Below are 6,960 nucleotides of genomic sequence, written 5' to 3' on the forward strand. Positions count from 1 at the left end.
TAGAGTGTCAGAAACAACTTAAGATAGTTCCTCTCTCAAAATTTTGGAAGGATAGGGAATAGGAAACACTAGAACAATTTGGAAATCTGAAAAGTGGCAGTTCACTTTTGGTGACAGTGGTATGTGCATGCTTCAGTGGAAAACATCTGGTGATGAAAATGGACAACAGAGGATCAGGGCTTCTACAGAAGGAAAGGGGGACTGAGAATAAGAAAAGTGGGTATTAATGTCCAACACTAATATTACAGGTTTTGCATCTGGGATCTTTCTTTGCATCTGCAGTAGATAAACCCATGAGCTGATGACCAGTGATTTCTGCCATGGTGCCTAGAGAAGGATCTACAGGGTCAGTGTAAAGGACTTCTAAAATAACATCCTGAGCATGGTGGTAAACCAGCATCCCATCTTCTTCTCTGCAGGTCAGAAATTTATTATCTTGGGAATTTAGTTGAGGAAGGCGCTGCTTAAAAAATTCATCTCCTAGAGATCCCACAGGGGCAATGACCAGAATCACATAATGATAAGCAGTGTACATACAGTAGAAGTCCCGAAAGTATAAGTTAGTATTGGGGTTAAAAAGTTTTTCTGCTGCATTCTCAAACCTGTATCTTCCATAAGGTGAATGCTGGGGTGGATTCCCAGTATTTAATTCAGTGCTGCAGCTTAAGGAAGTGAAAGTGAAAGTCCTCAGTCATATCTGACTCTTTTCGACCCCATGGACTATATAGTCCATGGAATTCTCCAGGCCAGAATACTGGAGTGGGTAGCCTTTCCCTTCTCCAGGGGATCGTCCCAATCCAGGGATTGAACCCACGTCTCCTGCATTGCAGGTAGATTCTTTACCAGCTGAGCCACAACAGAAGCCCAACTGAAGATGCCTTCTAATTTTCCACTCATAGAAGAGCCATGGCTGCCACTGTTACTCTTGACAGAGGGCTGCAGAGCATTCCTATGATGTTTTTGAATATAGTCAAAATATTATTTGTGCTGGTTATGATAAAAAACAGAAAATTTTAACATCTGTCCTGCAATCACTTCGGCCTTCTCCAACAGTTGTGTTAGATTTAATTTTGAATAGTCTGCTGTGTACAATTCTATAATTTCACTCCATTCAGACACAACATAATCACCACCAACTTATTTTGAGGCAGTCTGCACTGCTATTGAGGTGCTGAGAGAGGGCATCAGAGGGCAGACAGACTGTAACCACAGTGACACAACACTAACCAATCTAACCACATCGACCACATTTTTGTCTAACTCAATGAAACTAAGCCATGCTGTGTAGGGCCACCCAAGATGGACGGGAAATGGTGGAGAGTTCTGACAAAATGTGGTCCACTGGAGAAGGGAATTGCAAACCTCTTCAGTATTCTTGCCTTGAGAACCCCATGAACAGTATGAAAAAGAAAAAAGATAGGACACTGAAAGATGAACTCATCAAGTCAGTAGTTGCCCAATATGTTACTGGAGATCAGTGGAGAAGAGAATGGCAGTCCACTCTAGCATTCTTGTCTGGAAAATCCCATGGACAGAGGTTCCTGACATTGTACAGGAGACAGGGATCAAGATCCCCAAGAAAAAGAAATGCAAAAAAGCAAAATGGCTGTCTGAGGAGGCCTTACAAATAGCTGTGAAAAGATGAGAAGTGAAAAACAAAGGAGAAAAGGAAAGATATACTCATTTGAATGCAGAGTTCTAAAAATAGCAAGGAGAGATAAGAAAGCCTTCCTCAGTGATCAGTGCAAAGAGATAGAGGAAAACAACAGAATGGGAAAGATTAGATGTCTCTTCAAGAAAATTAGACATACCAAGGGAACATTTCATGCAAAGATGGACTCAATAAAGGACAAAAATGGTATGGACCTAACAGAAGCAGAAGACATTAAGAAGAGGTGGCAAAAATACACAGAAGAACTGTACAAAAAAGGTCTTCATGACCCAGATAATTACGATGGTGTGATGATTCACCTAGAGCCAGACATCCTGGAATGTGAAGTCAAGTGGGCCTTAGAAAGCATCACTACCAACAAAGCTAGTGGAGGTGATGGAATTCCAGTTGAGCTATTTCAACTCCTAAAAGATGATGCTGTAAAAGTGCTGCACTCATTATGCCAACAAATTTGTAAAACTCAGCAGTGGCCACAGGACTGGAAAAGGTCAGTTTTCATTCCAATCCCAAAGAAAGGCAATGCCAAAGAATGCTCAAACTACTGCACAATTGCACTCATTTCACATGCTAGTAAAGTAATGCTCAACATTCTACAAGCCAGGCTTTAGCAATACGTGAACCATGAACTTCCAGTTGTTCAAGCTAGTTTTAAAAAACGTAGGTGAAACAGAGATGAAATTGCCAAATAAATAGCAAGACAGTTCCATAAAAGCATCTATTTCTGCTTTATTGACTATGCCAAAGCCTTTGACTGTGTGGGTCACAATATACTGTGGAAAATTCTGAAAGAGATGGGACTATCAAACCACCTGACCTGCCTCTTGAGAAATCTGTATGTATGTCAGGAATCAACAGTTAAAAATGGACATGGAACAACAGACTGGTTCCAAATAAGAAAGGGAGTACCTCAAGCCTCTTTATTATCACCCTACTTATTTAACTTTTATGCAGAGTATATCATAAGAAACACTGGGCTGGAAGAAGCACAAGCTGGAATCAAGATTGCTGGGAGAAATATCAATAACCTCAGATATGCAGATGACACCACCCTTATGGCAGAAAGTGAAGAAGAACTAAAGAACCTCTTGATGAAAGTGAAAGAGGAGAGTTTAAAAGTTGGCTTAAAGCTCAACATTCAGAAAACGAAGATCATGGCATCTGGGAAACAGTGGTTGACTTTACTTTTGGGGGCGCTAAAGTCACTGTAGATGGTGACTGCAGCCATGAAATTAAAGATGCTTACTCCTTGGAAGGAAAGTTATGACCAACCTAGACAGCTGATACATTACTTTGCCAACAAAGGTCCATCTAGTCAAGGCTATGGCTTTTCCAGTGCTTATGTATGGATGTGAGAGTCGGACTGTAAAGAAAGCTGAGCACCAAATAATTGATGCTTTTGAACTGTGGTTTTGGAGAAGACTCTTGAGAGTCCCTTGGACTGCAAGGAGATCCATCCAGTCCGTCCTAAAGGACATCAGTCCTGGGTGTTCATTGGAAGGACTGATGTGAAGCTGAAATCCAATACTCTGGCCACCTGATGTGAAGAGCTGATTCATTTGAAAAGACCCTGATGCTGGGAAAGATTGAAAGAAGAGGAGAAGGAGACAACAGAGGATGAGATTGTTGGATGGCATCACTAACTCAATGGACATGAGTTTGAGTAACTCTTGGAGTTGGTGATGGACAGTGAGACCTGGCATGCTGTTGCCATGGGGTCACAAAGAGTTTGACACGACTGAGTGACTGAATTGCACTGCTATTGTATACTCTGTTTTTTTTTGGCTCAAAAACCAGTGTCCACTGACAGGCATCGGAAAGGGAACAGCTTTTGCCACCAGTTTTGTTGGAACTACTTTTGTTTAAATAAGTTGGAGTTCTTGTTCTCTTTCTTATTGTGGTTAATGAGATAGTGTGTAATGCGGTCCTTTGATTTTTAATCCGTTTCCTATGAAATCTTGAATGAGTCACAGGTAATGTTGCTATTTTGAAGTTATGTGGTTCGGGAAGTCCTTCCATCTCTGCTACGCCACTGCCTTGTGATTTGTTCCTTAAGAACTTCTTTGGTTATGCTGCCTACAACAGTGTTTTTCCAAGTGCGTTATCTGACTCAACAACCAGTAGTCCTTTGTTGAGATTGAACACAAGGATATTTTTGATATTCCTCTTATTTTTCTTTTTAAGGGGAAAATATTTTAGAAATATTAATTCTGAACCCCAATTCTAATAGCCTCTACATTTTCTTAAAAATGTTTTAGCATATTCTTAAAAATAGCTCAGAAATGTTATCTAATCTATAAACTGCATGAATGTATTAACCTAGGTGATCAGAACTTCTATTAAACCTTTGTTATTGTTCAGTCACTCAGCCATGTTCGACTCTTTGCAACCCCATGGACTGCAGCACACCAGGCTTCCCTGTCCATCACCACTCCTGGAGCTTGCTCAAACTCATGTCCATCCAGTCAGTCATGCCATCCAACCATCTCATCCTCTGTCGTCCCCTTCTCCTCTTGCCTTCAACCTTTCCAAGAATGTGGGTCTTTTCTAATGAGTTGATTATTCATATCAGGAAACATGAGGAAAGGCAAACATGTGTAGATTGTTCCAGTAAAATGACTTTTGCTTATATAACATGTGTGTGCTCAGTGTCCAACTCTTTGCAACCACATGGACTGTAGCCTTCCAGGCTCCTCTGTCCATGGGATTTCCCAGACAAGAATGTTACAGCGGGCTGCCATTCCCTTCTCCAGGGAATTTTCCCAATCCAGGGATCAAGCCCAAGTCTCTGGTATCTCCTGCACTGCAGGTGGATTCTTTGCCCAGTAAGCCATCAAGGAATTCAGCTTATATAACATAGAGATGAGCCTGGCAGGTTACAGCCCATGGGGTCACAAGAGTTGGAACATGACTAGATACTATACCACTGCCACCACCATACAGAAGATAACATGGTTAAACAACTGATCACACCACATTTTACTGATGACGTGGGACAATTAAAATTTTCATACAATTCTTTTGGGAAAGTTAGTTTACAATATCACTTTGCACAGTTTGGGGACAGTGGATAATAAAGTTGGCACTAGGCATACTATAATTTTATCCCAGAAAATCCACTCCTGGTATATACTTTATAAATTTGTGCAAGGATTTTCACCACAATACATGTTCAAGAATGCTCTTAGTACAGATATTGGTTGTTGTTCAGTCACTCAGTCATACCCAACTCTTTGTGATCCCTGGACTGCAGTATGCCAGGCGTCCCTATCCTCCACCATCTCCCAGTGTTTGCTCACATTCATGTCCTTTGAGTCAGTGACGCCATCCAACCTTTCATCCTCTGTTGTTCCTTTTTCCTCCTGCCTTCAATCTTCCCCAGCAGCAGGGTCTTTTCCAATAAGTTGGCTCTTTGCATCAGGTGGCCAAAGTACTGAAGCTTCAGCTTCAGCATCAGTCCTTTCAATGAATAATCAGGGTTGAATTCGTTAAGGATTGACTGGTTTGACCTCCGTGCTGTCAAGGGACTCTCAAGAGTCTTCTCCAGCACCACAGTTTGAAAGCATCAGTTCTTCAATGCTCAGCCTTCTTTATGGTCCAACTCTCACTAAACATCTAAATATCCAACAACAGCATAATTCAATAACTTCTGGTATTTTATACAATGGAATAGTATTAAACATGAAAATGAATGAAATACAATTACAACACAATGCCACAATGAATCTTACAAACATGATATTGAGAGAAGGCAGCCAGACACACAAGATTTAATATATATAAAGTTCAAAAAGAGGCAAACAAGAAGTTAGTGGCTAGGAAAGAGGCAAAAAGCAGTTTACAGGATATTGATAATGTCTGATTTCCAGATCTAGGCAATGGTTCATGGTTGTGTTCAGTTTGTAGTCATTTACCAATGTGTACACTTGTAATTATAAAATTTTTTATCTTTTATTTTTACTTCCAAAAAGTTTATGAAAGAAAAGTAAGCCAGTATTGAATTATTCATTCATATACCTGTGTTCTAATGGGTAAAATATTTGCCACAAGTCTTCAGATATAATTATCATTAACCACTGAATAAGAACACTGACGCGACTTAGCAGCAGCAGCAGCAGCAGTCTGGAAGGAAGTACTAATGGAGGTAACACCTAAAAATTCTTCAATTCAAAAAAATTGTAATGGAATTACATCAAGTTATGAGTCAACTGAGCTTGAAAAACATATCAGGATACAGCTTATTGCTGCTTCAGCACTTGAGGCCATGCAGACACATCAGCCCCTCCAGAGGCCCATCCCCACACATGTAATTGCTCAGATGGGTCAAAACCCTCCCTCTACAGTAGTACGGTTTAGCCCAGAGCCTAGGTACAATTTCTGCTGCTGCTGCTGCTAGGTCACTTCAGTTGTGTCCGACTCTATGTGACCCCATAGACCGCAGCCCACCAGGCTCCCGCATCCCTGGGATTCTCCAGCAAGAACACTGGAGTGGGTTGCCATTTCCTTCTCCATGCATGACAGTGAAAAGTGAAAGGGAAGTCGCTCAGTCGTGCACAACTCTTCGCGACCCCATGGACTGCAGCCTATCAGGCTCCTCCATCCATGGGATTTTCCAGGCAAGAGTACTGGAGTGGGGTGCCATTGACTTGGTAACTATAAAAACATTTACATTTGGAAATTTTATTTTGAAGTGAATTGAAATAGTATTTGTCAATAACTGGTTGTGGAACCATAACTAAAAATTGAAAGGAAATTTTTGGTTCATCTGGTAAAATTAATGCAAGTGCCCAGGTAGAACTTGTTTCAGAGACCTGTGATTTCAGGATCTAAAATCACTGTTTCTCTGTCAGTCTCTCTCTCCCATTTTTCCTCCCTACTTCCCCTTATTTCTGAGTGGTGCTATTTACTTCTCTCCAGCTGTAATTAACAGTAAAATTTCACCACATTCATAGGATCTTTTCAAAACCTGTGTCTCAGCTTTGATGTGTCCCATGTAAAATTACTGGGGAGAATAAACTCTACACAACCATAGCCTCACACATCCCACACATGAATTTCATCTTCCAAAAACTTCTTGAGCATGTCAACCTCTGTGCATTTTTAACATTTCCACTTAGGCCAACTGCTGTCATACCTTGTCTGATGATTTCTGCTCAGTTCAGTTCAGTTGCTCAGTCGTGTCCAACTCTTTCCAACCCCATAGACTGCAGCACGCCAGACTTCCCTGTCGATCACCAACTCACGAAACTTGCTCAAACTCATGTCCATCAATTCAGTGATGCCATCCAACC

General features: G+C 41.1%; 1 pseudogene; it reads right to left on the bottom strand.

Moving 5' to 3' along the window:
* Window positions 1-223: 223 nt before the first annotated feature.
* Window positions 224-3,688, bottom strand: LOC102271312 (phytanoyl-CoA hydroxylase interacting protein-like pseudogene; annotated as a pseudogene).
* Window positions 3,689-6,960: the final 3,272 nt, after the last annotated feature.

Source organism: Bos mutus, chromosome 6 (assembly GCF_027580195.1).
Source record: "Bos mutus isolate GX-2022 chromosome 6, NWIPB_WYAK_1.1, whole genome shotgun sequence".
NCBI classification, from domain to species: domain Eukaryota; kingdom Metazoa; phylum Chordata; class Mammalia; order Artiodactyla; family Bovidae; genus Bos; species Bos mutus.